At 32.4% G+C, this 19,003-nt stretch overlaps 1 protein-coding gene across 1 annotated transcript in view; it reads right to left on the reverse strand.

Moving 5' to 3' along the window:
• Window positions 1–19,003, reverse strand: part of LOC114325498 (suppressor of lurcher protein 1) — a 933,155-nt gene that overhangs the window by 898,172 nt on the left and 15,980 nt on the right. The gene's annotated exons all lie outside the window — the stretch shown is intronic.

Consider the following 19,003-nt stretch of genomic DNA (forward strand, 5'->3'; position numbering starts at 1 on the left):
AATGTGACACAACGTCTATAGACGTTGCATTTTTCGCTATTCTACTTTGCAAAATACATATAGGGTCACAACACTTCCTTATATATTTGACGCACTGTCCGTCAACGTGTTAATCACTAATTAATTTTAAATTAATTCTAAATACATATTATAACTATTTAAAGATCATGTAGAAGAGGAATCTGAGTCTCGAGGGGAGTCTGACGAAGAAGTAAAAGATTCGGAAACAAAATTAATTTAGTTTATAGTTTTATACTTTTCTACATAATGATAAATTTGACTTTCTCTATCATATTTGCAAAATCTATTGTATAGTACATATTAATTTCCTTTAATTAAGAAAAAGATACTTAAAAAACTATAATATATAATAATTACTCTAACGTTTCGAGGCACAACAACATGGACATCACCAGGTCACGTGATCTTTCTCGAGCGAACGGACTAGCTCAGCTACAACAGAGGACGCAAACAGCTATCGATATACGCTCTTTCTCACACTGCTGCTTACCTATAGCGCTTTTCATTTATATGCACGCGTAATTTGTTTGATCACATGGCAGTTGAAAAATTTCACCAAAAAAAAAAGCCTGTCTTTTTTGGAATATTTATTTTTAATATTAAAAAATACCCTGTCAAAATAACAATTGCACCTCCCTGTCCGGAAGGAATGTACATAGCTAAGCATGTATAGTTGTATATTTTATACTCGTTAATAATATGTACAGATTCCGATGAAATCTTCTGCAGTTCAGATGCACCCCCTGAAAATAATCCTGGGGCGCCCATGCAAGTACCTTGCAGAGTTAAAATCGCCCTCAAATCGCCTGCCTGTTTATTTTCTTTGAATATTTAAATTTACTTTAAAGTCACGTCAATGATATTTTTTGTAATAACAATTTTTACCATTTTTTTAACTTTGAGGGGGGGGATTTTTTGGAAAAATAACCGCTACCCTCCAGCCAGACCGGCATTTTTGTATTAGGCTATCACGAAAGAGTCACCTGAAAATTTTTTCAAGTTTCCTAAAATGCCTACTCAAAAATGTCTCACAACTTTTAGTCTATAATGTAATAATGTTTCCCAAGGACTCTCAGTTATACTGGGCTATATAGATATTGTTTTTATTATTTTGCTCACATTGTAATTCTTTTTAAATAAACCTACTATATATAAAATCGGCTCAGCTCTACCTTCAATCGCCGATAGTGAAACACCAAATTAAAGATGAAGCTTTATTTCTCTAACACACTCTACCCGGGAGCCCTAAATTTCTACGCATCGACGAGGCCTTACTGTGCGACTGGTCTGACGTAGGGATGGGAAAAACCTACCGGTTTAAACCTAAAACCGGTTTTTTTACTTCGCAATAACCGGTTTTACCGGTTGTTTTTTTGTCCCTGTTATAACCGGTTTTTTCTTTTTAAAGTAAAAACCGCTTATTAGGTTTTTACGGTGATTAGGATTAGGTTAGGTATTATTTTGGATCCCAATCATAATTATTATTCTCAAGTAATTATTCCAAACAAAACCATAATTCAAATTTTATTTTATTTTATAAAATACAGAAGCAAACTGAAAGTGCAATCTCACATCAGCCAGAAACAATTATTAAATTTTATTATAATATTTCCTTGAAAAGGTATTTGTAATCATAATATTTACGTAAGAAGTGATCTGGTTGAATTAGACGCAAACACCATCTATTTTTCACACTTAACTCTTGACATTGAAAGTGGGTGAATGACTTTTTCTGATTACCAAAAATAATGCTCTGACTATGAATATCGAATTACTGATTACGAATACGAATCTCCAAGAATTTCGCTGCGTTTTCAAAACGATACACTCATACAGGAAGTATTAAATGAGTTAAAATGTACCTATTCTACAAATATACAAACGTGTTAAAAGTAATACATGTTCTTTCGATAGTATGTAATAATTTTGATCATATTGATATCGAGTCGAATGGAGTATCGCAAACTAAAGTGTATTGTAAATGTAACTTTGTAGCCTATTGGATTAAAAAAACCGAAAACCGGTTTTTCCAAAAACCGGTTTTTTTTTGGCCGGTTATAACCGCTAGGTTAAACCGTAAGCAAAAAAAAACCGGTATAACCGAAAACCGGTGTTTTGTCAAAAACCGCCATCCCTAGTCTGACGGTTAAACTGATAATCTTAAATTAAATTTAATTAAGATTATCTTGTCTCCAGGAGGTGACTCAAATGAATGTATAAAAATCATCATCATTCTCTTGCCTTATCCCTATGCGGGGTCGGCTTCCCTAGTTGCATTTCTCCACACAATTCTATCTTGGGCCATATCAATGTCAATCCCCTTTACCAATATGTCCTGCCTTATCGTTCCTTAGGTCTTTTTGGTCTTCCTCTCCTACTTCTTCCAGGAATCTGCACTTCAGCTATTCTTCGTATTGGGTGATTAACGTCTCGACGTTGAACATGACCAAACCATCTTAACCTATGCTCTCTCATTTTGGCATCAATTTGTGCCACACCTAGACTTCCTCTAATATTCTCACTTCTAATTTTATCCTTCTTTGTCACTCCACTCATCCATCTAAGCATTCTCATTTCAGCCACATGCATTCGTTGTTCCTCTTTCTTCTTCACTACCCAACATTTAGTTCTGTATATTATAGCTGGTCTTATGGCTCTTTTATAGAATTTTCTATTCAGCTTCATTGGAATTTTTCTGTCACACAACACACCACTCGCTTCTTTCCACTTCATCCATCCAGCCCTAATTCTACTGCATGTATCTTGATCTATTTCTCCATTACTCTGTAATACCGATACCATGTACTTAAAACTATTGCTTTTTACAATCAGTTCTCCATCCAAAGATACCATTTTATTTGTAGTAATTCCATCTTTAAATGAACATTCCAAATACTCTGTTTTTGTCCTACTAAGTTTTAAACTTTTTCCTCCAGAGCTTGCCTCCACTGTTCCAGTTTTTGTTCTAAGTCTCTTTCACTATTTCCTACTAACACGACATCATCAGCATACATTAAGCACCATGGAATGTTCCCTGTAATTTCGCTGTTATCTCGTCCAAAACTAATGAGAATAAATACGGACCAAGCACAGAGCCTTGGTGCAATCCTACTTTCACATGAAATTTATCAGTCTCTCCCACACCTGTCCTAACACTGGTCGTTAGTCCCTACTACATATCCCTCACAATCTTTATATATTCACCAGGGACTCCTTTCTTATTGAGTGCCCACCACAGAATCTCTCGAGGAACTCTATCATATGCTTTCGCAAGATAAATGAATACCATATGAGCGTCTGTTTCTTTACTCCTGTATTTTTACATCAACTGCATTTTAATAAAAATTGCATCTGTTTTTGATCTGCCCTGCATAAAGCCAAATTGATTCTCGGATATTTCGGTCTCTTCATGTATCCGTCTATCAATTACTCTTTCCCATATTTTCATGGTGTGGCTAAGCAGTTTTATAGCCCTGTAGTTTGTACATTGTTGTACATCTCCCTTGTTTTTGTAAACAGGTACTAGTATACCGCTTCTCCATTCGTCTGGCATTTGTCCAACTTCCATAATTCTATTAAATAGACCTGCTAGCCACCTTGTTCCTGTCTCTCCCAATGCTCTCCATACTTCCCCAGGAATATCATCTGGTCCTACCGCTTTTCCTTTCTTTATTTTCTGAAGCGCTTGAGCCACTTTCTCGTTTGTTATTTTGATGACCATTGCTGCTACTGTATCCGTCGACTCTACAGGCTGTCTGTCAAATTCTTCATTTAATAAGCTGTCAAATGTATGAGTGAATGTATTAAAAGCCACATCTTGACTGTTTCAATTGACTCGACTGAATGATATTAATGTGTGTATCTTTCTTAGCGGCAATATGTATTTTCTGGGTCAACCCACGCGCTGAATATATTTACAAAATATGAAGAACAAATAAATATATTCGGCATCAAACTAATTATGAAATTGCCCAAAATATTGTTTAGGATTTGTAATAATTAACTAAATTAAATAGCCCGCACATGTTTGCAATATGGTAACAAATTGGGTTAATGTGATATACGGGGTGATAAAAAGATTGTTTAATATCGCATATAAAAATTGAATGTTTGATATTAAACACCTACTCTAGTCCTTACTATTGTAACCGTGTCAATGGCCTTTGTTGCTGAGATACGATAATTTAAATAAAAAAATCTACTGCTTATATTATACATACGCTTATATCTATACATATACATTTAAATGACAGGATATCATCAGCCCCATCATTAATTGTTTCTCTTTTAATGTACCTTATCTTCTCAGTCAATCAACAATGCCAAATTTAACTCAAATTTTTGTCACTAAAAGAACAACACCCGGCTATACTTATCTTTCATAAAATATGTAAATATAGTCGGTTACAAAAGAATTCAATATTACAACACAACCACCTAAACAAAAAATCTTTATAAGATGAACTGGGACTTGCTAATTTTGTTCTTTATCTTCCAAATCCCTTGCACTCTTACTTTACGAATAAATTCAAAAAGTTAATTTATTATTCACGAGGCCACGAAAGAAGAAATAATATAAACGTGCTGAGGTTTCGGCCTAAAGTTATGAATAAAATACAGAATCGGATTAAGCCTGGAGGTTTCTTTAAACGTGATTTATTATTTATTTTATCTGAATAAGACCTTAGTTGTATTTAGATTCCAATGTACATAAAATGTACATAAATGCAGATAGAGGACGTAAAGCGATTTCAAAAAGCTTGATATTTAGTGGGTCCGACTACTTTATTCACCGAGATAATATCTGTATATTATAGGGTGTTTTATATAATTTGTCAATATTTTTAGATATTTATAACTTGTATTGAACCGACTATATTTAATATTCTTGGCTAATTAGCAAAATACAAGGAAAATTCATTTACCAATATAGGTATGCAAAGTCCGCAGATACTTTTTACCTACCTACTACCTACCTACTTACCTACCTACCTTTTTACTACCTACCTACTTTTTTTATAAACAAAATGCCGCCCCCAAATCGTGTTTTTTTTTCAATTATTTGCCCTATAACTCCAAAGATTTTAAATTACCCCAAAAACACCAAAATAAAAATTCACCGTAATTAAATTCTGCATGGAAACGTGTTTTTCCCGATTTACTTAGACGAAAATTTTCCTCTAAAAATGCGGGTTTTTCCAACAAAATCTTTATTTTTCAACTAAAATTTTAGGTAAGTAGTTATTTACCAATAAATCAATAACTTGGCGACATAAAAGCCCTTTTTGCATAGATTATATTTCCAGAACCCGATGGAAATTGCATCAAGAGTTTAGCAACAATTGAATTGTTAATTAACAATTTACGGTCGTTATAATAACCATAATAATTATGATACATAAGAATAATTATGATTTTTGTATATAAAAGCACTATACCTATCTAATGTACTTTACAGAATTGAATTACATTTTCTCCAACCTAATTTTTGATTGAAATTTTGGTATTTTTGTTATTTTTCACTCGTAATACCGATAGTTTTTATTGTTATAATATAAGCCATGGCCATGAGTATTTTAAAGATATGAAAATTTGTGTAGAGATATCTTTTCCCAAAAATGGCCTATTCTCCGATAATCTGCCCAGACTGTTAAGAGGATCGGTACGTATTTTCGGCTGCAATGCTATTCAAATGGGGATTCATTTTTTTCGAATCCTGAGAAAACTAATAAGTATTTTTGAAAAATTTAAACGCAGAATGAAATATTACGTTATTAGCGAGGGCCAAAAGTCCCTGAGAACTTCTATAATGTTTATTTTAATAAGTTACAGGGGTGAAAAACTAAGAGAAAATTTAGTGTGATTTTTAATTTCAAACATCTCATTCAAAATAAACTTTTTATTTATTCTAAGGGACTTTCGGCCCTCGGTAATAATTTAGTCTTTCATTCTGCGTTTAAATTTTTCAAAAATATTTATTGGTTTTTCCAGGATTCGAAAAAAATTAACACAATGTCGTGGTAATATTTTCCAAATCTATCTTTGTCTGACAACGCACTCAGCCGAATATAATATTGTCAGCATATATTGTCAGTCAGACACTGACAATCAGTGACAATTTTAAATATTTGACATTGCATCGGGAATATTTTGAGTTATTGATTAAATATTATTGATATATAGTGTATTTGATAAATAATTGATTTAAGACGTGTACTTAATAAAAAGTTATTTATTGTGTATTATTTGTGGAAGATCCAAGCAGCGAATACATCAGGATAATATATTCTGTGATCCAAGTATTTTGTTGTTAAAGATGTTCAAAATTGTAAGCGTTCCATAACAATATATTATTAAAAAATCACTTTAACACTTTTTCTCTTTTCTCAATTGAGTATTAGGTTTTGTTGTACAAATAAATTATTACAATCACTGAATACATAGTTAGTGAAAAAATTATCACATTTATTAACTGAATTAATAATTTGCAATTATAAAAATAACAGTTATCCAAGAGCATTCAAAAGCCATCTCTTTAAATTAATGATGACATTTTCAAGTAGAATGACATTCTAGTAATATTTACATATCCATACCAGTGTGAGTTTTACTACACGTAATTTGCCGTGTAAAGACAGAAAAAGTAGGGATACACTTAAAATATTTGCGAATTATGTACCCATAGCCTTAAATCATATTTTGGAAAATATGTTCTAGCAATAAACGACAGTCATCTTACCTATATCAAAATGTAGATCCGTCATGGCAAAAAATTAAGAAATCCGTTAATTTGGAAACTTGAGATATAACAATGCTCTTTGCTGATGATATCGTGTAAGTAGAGGAGAGCAAAGAACTGTTCGAGAATAAGTTGGGAGGTGGAGGGTTAGGGAAAGGCGGTTACTTAAGAAGGGGAACTTACGGTTAGCAGGTCAGCGAAAGACGATAAGGTATGATGCCTTCCATCGATGGAAGCACAAACGTCCCAAACAATAAATAGTGGAATAAAAGAGTAAAAGAGAAATAAATAAAAAAAGAGGAATAAATAAATAAAATGCCGCAGAGGGAGAAAGAAAATAAAAACCCCAGAGCGAACAAAAATAAAATAAGGGAGATAAAGAATAAAGAATACCCCAGAGGGAGAAACAAGTAAATAAGGAAATAAATAAGTAAAAGTGAAAGAAACAAAAATAAAAGAAGTCAATAGTTTGTAGCTCGAGTCAACCAAAGTCGAAGAATAAAGATGCAAACCCCTGCGGCGTAGGTCCAACATCACGATCTTCACAACATGACATCCTACCAAAAAAAAAAACATAAAAAATCGGCCTCGGCCAACAAAAAGAAAAACAAAAACAAAAAAGACTAAGTTTTTAATCTAATAGTACATAAAACAACTGCGAAAATGTTGCTCTACATCCTACCAGATTGAAAATAATGGGAACCCTCTCTGGTTACAACTCCGAGGGTTCTACAATTTGCAAGCCATAACGGATGCTGAAACTAAGGAAAATGAGGGAATTTTACAATGTATAATACACGTCCCATCTGCTCAGCGCGGTAAAGTTCCAACGGGAATGGTACCCTTCGTACTCCAATCAGAGTAAACATGTAACTCAAAATGAATAACCATTTTCAATTTCGTTGCAACACGAAACTACAGCCGCGTCATAATCTAGTTCAATCAGAGAGTGCTGGAAGCACCTCTACCGGTTTCGAAACGTATTAGTCTCTCATCAGTAGACACATATGCTGCTCTCTCTGACCAAACAGGACAAATCCCGACGTGTAGTCACGAATTGCAACGAACAACATGGCAGGGATGCCCTAGCGGCAACTGCTAGCAAAAGACTAAGTTTTCAATCTAATAGTATCTATATAAAACAACACCGAAAATGTTGCTCTACATCCTACCAGATTGAAAACAATGGGAACCCTCTCTGGTCACACCTCCGAGGCTTCTACAATTTGCAAAGCCATTTGCAAATTTTACAATTTATAATTCACGTCCCATTTGAAAATCGATTAGGGCACCACGTTGGAATTCTATGACCGAGTATTCCCACGTGAAGAGCATTTGGCTGATAGTTGTGCCCCTATCGCGCATCAGCGTGCTATAGGGAGAAAGGGATGGTCTGGAGCATTGGAGCGAGGTGGAGTGACTCCTGTTTTTACTCGGGTTAATACACCTCGCTCCAATGAATTGTTACACCCGAATGTAATTTTCGATAGGGTGGACATATCTCACAGGCTGGGTTAAATCAAATTGCTTGCTTGCTTGCTTAGCAGGTCAAAAATGAAGGTGGTTGGGAGGAACAGGAATGGTTACAACAGAAAAGGCAACAATTACTTTCAGGAAGAAGGTAGTTAATTATTTTAAATGTTAATATTTTAATTTTCAACTCAAGCTATACCTATTACTAAGGTGTTTTTTACTCGGATGTTAAGAGTCACTTAAAAAAAATTGCAGAGAATCTTTCTGATACGGTTAAAAGGGCTTATGGCTTTTACAATACTAGGTATTATGTCGTAGCTATGAGCCGAAGTATCCTTAATATTGAAGTCCAATTAGCACACTCTCTCCACTTTTTCTAACGGTGTGTCGTCACTTATTGTAATTTGGGCATTTATATTGGTGTTCTTAGTAATGAATTAATAATAAAATCAATATTATAATTTCTCAGTTAAATTAAGGGTTTGTTTTCCTTACTCTACATCCATCCCATCCTATTCACTTCTCTATTACTTCATTTTAATAATTGATAAAGGTAAATTTACTTTTATGAATATTTGACTACATTTTTGTATGCACTAAAAGCAGCTAACTTGCTCAAAGCATTGTTTATATAAGTGAAACATCCTGCAAATCTTGTTAATCAGAAAGGTCAGCAAGCTAAAATGAATTTTCCCTAGTTACCAACCACATTATATTCAACATGGAAGTAGAAGTTTACTGAAAACCCAAATATTAGAGCTTAAACAAACATACATATTCTGTGGATATAATATTAATATGTACTTTTCTTTTAATTTCGCTATTATATTTCAAGTAATACCAAAATTTTTACTATGTATGGATATTATTTTAGAGCCACTAGTAAAATTTTTTCGACATATTAGTCCCCCATTGCAACTGGCGTGAAGGTAGTAGGTGCGTAGCGGGATCTGCTAAATGAAAGAATAAGTTTTTCAACCTAATAAAAATATTTGTAAAATTAAATATTTGTAAAAGATTTTTAATTGAAAAATTTCTTCACTTCTTCACCGCAACATCCATTTGGCTTGCATATTGTAGAAGCCTTGGAGGTGTCACCAGGGAAATGGGCTAATAAGTTTTTCAATTAAAAATCTTTTAAAAATATTCTATTTTACAAATATTTTTATTAGGTTGAAAAACTTAGTCTTTCATTTAGAAGATGCCGCTACGCATCTACTACCTTTACGTCAGTTGCAATGGGGGACTAATATGTCGAAAAAATTTTACCAGGATTAGAGAAAGCAGCCTATGCATTATCTGAAGAGGCTCTAACAAGAGGTGAAATTGTCGATAAGAATGCTGGCTGCACTCTCTAATCTAAGTAAAAATTAAGACGGATTTGGCTTCGCATTGCAACTGAATAAAAATTGTATATATTTTTATTTTGAAATATAAGACTATGACATGTTCTTCTCTTTTTCGAAGCGAATACTTCTTATCGCTCGGTATGGAATTTTGACGGGACTAAAATCGTATTGGGCGTCATTCAAAAATCGTGACGCGAGTGGTAACTTTGCAGTATACAGTTATATGTATACATATCTATATTATCTGCGAATCGTAGATGACTAAGCATCTCACCATCGATATTTACTCCTTTATTTTCCCATTCCAGTGACTTCAAAGCATGTTCAAGTACAGTAATGAACAACTTGGGCGACACAGTATCTCCCTGTCGAATACCTCTCCTGATATGTATCTTAGTGGTAGGACCTTAGATCTTAGATTTATAGTGGTAACCTTGTGTTTTTATCAAAATACCAATGTCTGCCGATATTATTATTATTTGATAAGATATATTAACTTTTATTAAAACTCTGGAAAAACTGGAAATACCAAACATTCAGCTATTTTTCGGTCATGAATAAAGATGAACGATAAAACACTTAAAAATGGGAAATACAAAACTGGTAAAAAGCCATGATTAGTATGAATATGATAAACTAGGGAAAAACTTTTTTGATTTAAAAAACATTGTAAAAAAGCAGGAAAGACCGCGGGTGCATTTATTATACATAAAGTTCTCCCTATCTTCTTTTCCGCTGGAGCTTAACACACCAGAGGTGTTGTTTCGGGGAATCAAGGGAAGTAATTAAACAAATAATTTTAAGAAACAATCAATAATATACCATTATTTAAAGAAACAACAAATTTATTAAATTTCAAGCCAAATATTTGATAAAATTATAAATTTTAACACTTTCCAGTAAAAGAAATTAAGAAATCAGACTCATTATACTCACTTGGTTCACCATGGTAATTTTTTACAAACATTTATACATATTATGATATTTATTGCATTTGGATACTTTTTGTCGTGTATAAAGTTTTGTTCTAAACTATTTTCTTGTAGAATTCTTATAAACCACCCTGTTTAAGGGGAATAAACCACAATATGAATTAAAATTCCATTATATTATTTGACCGAGGACAATTTACATGTACCGGGTGTCCCAATAAGAATGGCTCTCGGCCATATCTCAGGAACCGTTTAGAGTACAGCTTGGGGAAAAAAATTTTATAACAAAAGTTGCCTCGAGAAAAGCCTGGAAATTATTTTCATAATTGCAAGTCCACCGCTAGAGGGCGTAATTGAATATCAAAAATGAAAAAATCGAAATTTTACAAAATTTGCCTAATGAAAGGGTACTGGAAATCCGATTATCGCATTCTTAATAAAATTCTGCGCATATTTTATTTCACAAGTTTAAGTCTACCTGTGCAAATAAGAGGTGGGGGTGAGTGGGAACCTTGTTATGGAAAAATCGCTGTAAGTCCGGTTCTGCTTAATCGATTTTTAAAAACTTGGTCTGGTTGAAAACAGCTCTTTTTCATTAATGTAATAGTTGTAATTTGGAAACAGCCTATTACGTAGTATGCGGCTAGGAGGCGCTATTTATTTTCCTTTTAGAAATCTACTTTTCTTTGGAAAATATTAAATACAAGTATGTATTTTTTTCCTGTATTACAAAATAAGACCAAATTAGCAACATAATACCGAAAACCGCATGTCTATGCCTTTTTTCTATCTCGAGATATCTTAAGAAACGTGTAAATTTTAAAGATAACTCTTGCTGTCATATAAGTGGAAATATATAGAAGCAAGTAGTGTGCTATGAAAAAACGAAGAAACATTTTCCAGATGTCACCGTATATAATAAATCAAAACAAAATATGAAAAACTCTACTACTGGGGGACGTCTTTGGGGATATTTCATTGCATATATTCTAGCCGCAACAGTTGCATTTCTCATGCATTCAAAGAATGTGGCTATCATGTCAAATGCTTTTTAGTATAATAATAAAATTTAATAGAACCAAAACCGCAACAAACCATCAATGAACAAATTTTTATGTTTTACTGATTTGACACATAATTTGACACATGATGAATTTTTGAAGTTAATACTCCTAATAGTTCTATTTTTTCCATAGCACAATACTTGTTTCCACTTTGACTTCCTTAACTTAGTTTACCGGTGACAATAACAGTTATGTATTTATCTTATTAGGGAATAGGATAATTATTGGTATTAAAAGGTAATGAAATAAAAATTAAAAATTTGTGTAGAAAATCTGACGTTTTTGCATTTTCTACGATTCATCGAGAGAAAAGCAAATGCGCGGAGGCAACAACTCATAAAAATTTACATAATAGCGCTATTTTTTGGTATTATTTTAAGTATTAAAATTAGTGTAATATTTAAATAAAAATAAAATTAAACTGTTTGAAATATATTTATTTCGTTAAAATTATAATAATAGAAGTATAACTTCTTACTCGCGTACAAAGTACACACACTCTTTTTTTGTTATATTTTATAGCGTTATTTTTCTTATTGTTGTTTTGATTCATTATATACGGTGAAATCTAGACAATTTTCCTTTGTTTTTTTCTCATAGCACAATACGTGCTTCTATAATATTTCCACTTATATGACAGCAACAGTTATGTTTAAAATTTACACGTTTCTTAAGATATCTCGAGATAGAAAAAGGTATCGATATGCGGTTTTCGGTAGTCTGTTGCTAATTTGGTCTAATTTTGTAATACAGGAAAAAATACATACTTGTATGTAATATTTTCCAAAGAAAACTAGATTTCTAAAAAAAAATAAATAGCGCCTTCTAGCCGGCATATTACGTAACAGGCTGTTTCCAAATTATAACTATTACATTGACAAAAAAGAACTGTTTTCAACAAGACCAAGTTTGTAAAAATCGATTAAGCAGAACCGGACTTACAGCGATTTTTTCATAACAAGGTTCCCACTCACCCCCACCTCTTATTTGCACAGGTAGACTTAAACTTGTGAAATGAAATATGCACAAAATTGTATGAAGAATACGATGATTGGATTTCCAGTGCCCTTTCATTAGGCAAATTTTGTAAAATTTCGATTTTTTAATTTTTGAAATTCAATTACGCCCTCTAGCGGTGGACTTACAATTATGAAAATAATTTCCAGGCTTTTCTCGGGGCAACTTTTGTTATAAATTTTTTTTCCCAAAGCTGTAGTATAATCGGTTCCTGAGATATGGCCGAGAGCCGTTCTTATTGGGACACCCGGTACATATGTATATTATGTACAAGAATAAAAAACCGCTATACGCCGTAAAAATAAGTGGCGCACACAATATTCCAGCTACAAAAAAGCTGATATGAATATTACGTGGCGCAAAAATGTATGTTCATTTTGATGAAAAATAAAATTATAATTTTATTTTGAAAAATTTGTCCATAATATTTGTTGAATTTGAAGTAAAACGCGCCAGATAAAAAACTTTGATGCAGTTTTTATTCTGAAGCTCTTTTGTGGCGCGTTTTACATCAAATTTAGCAAATATTATGGAAACATCAATCAATTTTTTTTTAATGTTTATTAGACATTCTCTTATAATATGACAATAGGCACATTTTAGAACTAGAAAATCGACAATTTAAAATAAAACTAGAATTTTATTTTCCATCAAATTTGAAATACACTTTTTCGCCACTCATTTTTACGGCGTTTTGCGGTTTTTATTCTTGTATCAGGTACGTTTCAACGTTTTTTATAAATTAAATGTATGAACTTGAATGCAATGGTTCTCGATTACACCTTAAACTTTATACATGGTCACATTTTACGCATTTTCCCATACCCGATCAGGGCAATTATAACATATTTTTTTCAATTATTTGTCGACAACATCTGATTTGGTACAACATTGTTCCAACATAGCTTCCATTTATAATATGGAGTAATTGTATAATTCATATTTTGTAAACGTAAATTCGAAATGTGAAATGTTCTAAGGGCCGCTATTTCAACAGCTACTTAAGCTTTTGCTTAGCTAAGCTTGTGTCAAAAGTTAAGGAGAAGCTTAAGTTGCGTGCCATATTTCCATCATTTCCTTAACTAAACTAGTCCTCAACTGTAAAGTTATTTGGCTTGGTACCCTAAATACGTCAAAATGCCAGAACTAACTGTTCTGAGGTGAAAACCACTACTGTTGACATTTAATTTTATCTTGTCTTCTGTATCTGTGTCATTAACTTCACTTAATTTTGTGTACATGTAATTTGGTTTATTGGATAACATACATAAATATATTCCTTAAAATATCAAATTGGAATGTAAGTTTACTTTTGTAAAATAAATATACCAAGCATTGTAGAAATTAATAATTTTCAGGAACCTACACTTTCCAAAAGGAATAAGAATTGTAATAATCGTTAGTAATGGAATAATAACTTTATTGCGCAAACGTTGGTTTTTAAAGTAACTCTATAATTAATAATCTATAGAAATAACCTCAAAAAACAGAAACCAAATTTTAAGCAAAGGCTTAAACCAACTCCCGCGCGAGCTTAAAATTATTTGTTTTAAGCCTACGCTTAAGCCTCAAATTGAAGTGGAAATACAGGCATCTAAGCTTAAGCTCAGGCTTAAAGTAAGCTTTGGCTTAAGTGCGGTTGGAAATACCGGCTCCAAGTCTTGGAACGGGGATCTGAACCAGCAATTCGTGTCTTCAATTCGTGTCAATCAGAAAACTAGAATAAACTGGGGTTCCGTTCTGCAAAGATGAGTTTTCAGTACAAGTTAATTGTTATGTTTAATTTAACTTTCAGTTAATCATAAATTCTTGAAACATGCATATCTGACACTATTAAATCTCGGATAGTAAACTTTATATAGGAGGATTTTTATATAGGAGGAACCAGAAGTACAGAAAGCTGGAAACTTATTAAATCTCTTAGGACCAACGACAAGAAAAAAGATTTAATCTCACCAATTTCGTTAGAAACATGGGACATGTACTTCAGTATACTGTTACAAGACGATTGAAGGGAATTCAAAATAAAAGAAAATAACCAAAACATACGCGTCGAAGCATCTCCTATAAGAATAACGAAAAAGGAAGTAAAGGATATATTATGTACTTCACTCAAAAACAAAAAAGCACCCGGACCTGGCAATATACCCTCAGAACTAATAAAATATGGAACTGAAAAACTATATGAACACCTGACAATACTCTTTCAAAACTGCATAAACAAAGTAGAGGTTCCAGCTGAATTTAAAACCTCTACCACTTCAACTTTACATAAAAAAGTAAACAAACAAAACTGCGACAATTATCGTGGAATAGCAGTTACTAGTACCATTAGTAAAATCTATGGGAAAATGATCAAAAATAGAATAGAAAGAGAATACACTGATATGGAGGCAGAAGAACAGGCGGGTTTTAGAGCTGGTAGATCGACCATAGACCACCTTTTTTGTATCACTCAACTTATAGAAAAAAAGGTTGCTGTAGACCAAGAAGTCCACTTTGTGTTTGTTGATCTAAAAAAGGCCTACGATAGCATCCCCCAAAACAAGTTATGGAACACTCTAAGACAAACGAACATCAACTTAAATCTCATAACAGCAGTGGAAAAACTATATGGTAACGCCAACGCCAAAGTTAAAATAGGAACGAATGTTTCCAAAGGTTTTGTAGTAGACAAAGGACTGAAGCAGGGATGCTGCTTATCGCCGACACTTTTCAAAATATATCTGGAACAAGCATTAAAACTTTGGAAGCGGAAGTGCAGCGACATGGGTATACAATTAAATAATAACAACCTGTACACTCTATGTTTTGCTGATGATCAAATTTTGATTGCCAACGAATATGACGATCTGGAATACATGACTCGGAAATTAATCGAAGAGTACAAAAAATGGGGATTAGAAGTTAACATAGAGAAAACAATGTACATGAACATCGGTGGCAACGAACAGAATCTAGTTTTAAACGACGGACAACACATTAAGTACAACAATAAGTATTCTTATTTAGGAGTAGAAATCACGGACGACGGCAAATCAGATCAGGCTATAAAAAAACGAAACACTCAAGGCAGAAGGGCCATATCTCAACTAAATAGTATTATTTGGGATCAACATATATCAAAAAAAAAAAATAAACATCGAATATACAACACTATTATAAAGAGCATAGTAATGTATGGAAGTGACGTGTGGCAGTTAAAGACAACTACTGAAAGAACACTACAAGCCCCGGAGATGGACTACTGGAGACGTGCCGCAGGAAAATCAAAACTCTAAAGAATTAATAACGAACGTATACGAGAGATTATGGGAGTCACACATACGATTGTCGAAGATATAAGGGTACAACAACTAAAGTGGTATGGACATGTGCAGAGAATGTCAGAACACCGTCTGCCAAAACAGATTCTAGATTGGTCACCACATGGAAAGAGAAAAAGAGGCCGACCCAGAAAGAGCTGGAGAGAAGGAATAGACAGAGAGATCCGAGAGAGAGGTTTAGAAGAAGACCTTTGGGAAGATAGAGATGCATGGAGATTGGGCATCGAAAGACGTCGGAGGACGTTTTAAACCGATTATATATATATAGTAAACTTTTAGAGCGCCAATTTTTTACGTTATATATAGTTATACCCTATATAGTTTAACTGTGGTTTAACATTTAAACTACATATTATATAGAGCCGGTTTCTAATTTTCGGTTTATAAAAATTAAGAAACGAGCACTTACTGTAGGCCTAGTCGAAAGCAAATTAAAGCAGCACAAAAACGTTATTTTTTTAATCTCTTACTACATACATAAATGATTCTGTCTATAAGTATAATACCCATTGGTGTTTAATCGTAAAACTTCTTCTAAGTACGTCAATGAACAGTAAAAGCAACAGCGTATACATAGCTAAACAGAGGGTAAAGGTCTCAGTTAAGTACAAAAACAAATAGACTTTGGCCTAAATAAAAATAAACGGAGGTTAGCTAACCTTTCCCTCATAAAATGTGACTGAAATGTTTATTAGGAACCATTTCTCGTAATGTATTTTATCTCTTCTTAGCAAACAAAATCTCATTGTAAAAATAGTGGCAAACCATCGATAATAATAAGGAAATAACTGAAAAAGAAGAGCAAAATATTAGCTCACAAATATATAAAAATGAAACTTGGAAAATAGATATTCATTTAGTAATATTGAAATATTACCAATTATTGAAATATTACAACTAATACAGGGTTTCATTTCAAGAATGTCCCATCTCTGAGTTGTAGATTCTACACCTCAAAATATTAAGATTTAACCCAAATCACTTAAGACGATGGGTACGTATTTTCGGCTGCAATGCTATTCAAATGGGGATTCATTTTTTTCCGAATCCTGAGAAAACTAATAAATATTTTTGAAAAATTTAAACGCAGAATGAAAGATTACGTTCTTACCGAGGGCCGGAAGTCCCTGAAAACTTCTATAATGTTTATTTTAATAAATTACAGGGTAAATAAACTCAGAATAAATGTAGTGTGATTTTCAATTTCAAATATCTCATTCAAAAGAACCTTTTTATTCATTCTAAGGGACTTTTGGCCCTCGGTAATAAAGTAATCTTTCATTCTGCGTTTAGGTTTTTCAAAATTACTTATTAGTTTTCTCAGGATTCGAAAAAAATAATTACATTTAAAATACATGAAAACTTTGACAGGCGTCAAAATGTTCCTTTCCTCTTAATTAAATAAAATGTGGCCCCTTACAAAGTAACAGAGTGTTTTATTTAAGAATTTAAAACCTATTTTATAATTAACTATTTTCAATGGGAAATAAGCCACAATTTTACCAAAAAAATGATTTTATTAACGTTTCGACGCCCAAGTCGGGTGTCGTTATCAAAATACAAAATAATACTAAATTAAACAAAAATATTGTTGCTTAGTAAAAAATTCTTTCAATAATTTATTTAATCTGGCTCATTTATATCGGCAATTCATATTGTATATTTTGTATATATTGAGTTAGTACATATTTTATAAGTATTATGTATATAATATCTATGTATTATTAATATTATTTATAATTTAAAATAGCATATATACAGCGTAACTTGGAACCATATGGGAAACTTTTTTAATATCAATTTTACGAAAAAAAAGTTATTCTTTATAAAGTGCTCTGCATAGCCTTAAACCTAAGCTTCAATTATCAGATATCAAATTTTATCAATAATATACGAGGTATGTCCAAAAATATGAGTTTCGCTTAAGAGTAAAGGCCTTTATATTTCACAATATCAAAAATTGTTATTAACAAAAGTTGTTTGTAATTAAAAATTATGTTGTAATATGAATTTACACTCTTCTAATTGAAAAAAAAAATAAAAATTTTCCTCAAATTACGGATACCCAATATCATTTTTATTTAAGATATCTCCGTTATTATCAATTTTGCGAAAAAAGTTATTATTTATAAAACGTATCCGTAAATCAGTATCCGTGATTTGAGGAAAATTTTCAAAAAAAATCTTTCAATTAGAAGAGTGTAAATGCAGATTATAACATAATTTTTAATTACAAACAACTTTTCTCAATGACAATTTTCGATATTGTGAAATATAAAGGCACTTTACTCTTGAGCGAAATTCAAATTTTTTGACATACCTCGTATACTGTTGATAAAATTTGATATCTGATGACTGCATCTTAGGTTTTAGACTATGCAGAGAACGTTATAAAGAATAACTTTTTTCGTAAAATTGATATTAAAAAAATTTCCCATACGGTTCCAAGTTACGCAGACACACTGTATATTAAACTCGGAATTTGGTATTAGATTTAAGAGTAAACTAAATGTAAGCACAAATACTTACGATGTCGGGATAGTATCACGAGGTTTCTTCATGGTTTTCCCTCGTGATTTACTATGGAGTCTCTAACGCGAAAATTTTACTGCCACCGTTGTATTTGGTTGTCTTTTTAAAGACAGATCACATGCTATGATTTTTTGTGGCGGATATTCTTGGGTTGGGTTGATTTCATGTAATCAAATGAACTATCTTTTAGTAAAGTCGTCCCAGGAACGCAACTCATCAACATTGGCAATATCATTTTAAAGTCTTCTACTTTAAAATGTATAATACATGTCTGAATTGCCGATATAAATGAGTCAGATTAAGTAAATTATTAGAAGAATTTTTTACTAAGCAACAACATTTTTGTTTAATTTAGTATTATTTTTTATTTTGACAACGACACCCGACTTGGGCGTCGAAACGTTAATAAAATCATTGTTTTGGTAAAACTGTGGCTTATTTCCCATTGAAAATAGTTAATTATAAAAATGCCGCAAGGAAATAGCTTCATAACAACATTAAAAATTATTTTTGCTCAGTATTTTAAAACTATTCGGCGTATCATTTTCTT

The sequence above is a fragment of the Diabrotica virgifera genome, chromosome 4, assembly GCF_917563875.1.
Source record: "Diabrotica virgifera virgifera chromosome 4, PGI_DIABVI_V3a".
NCBI classification, from domain to species: Eukaryota; Metazoa; Arthropoda; class Insecta; order Coleoptera; family Chrysomelidae; genus Diabrotica; species Diabrotica virgifera.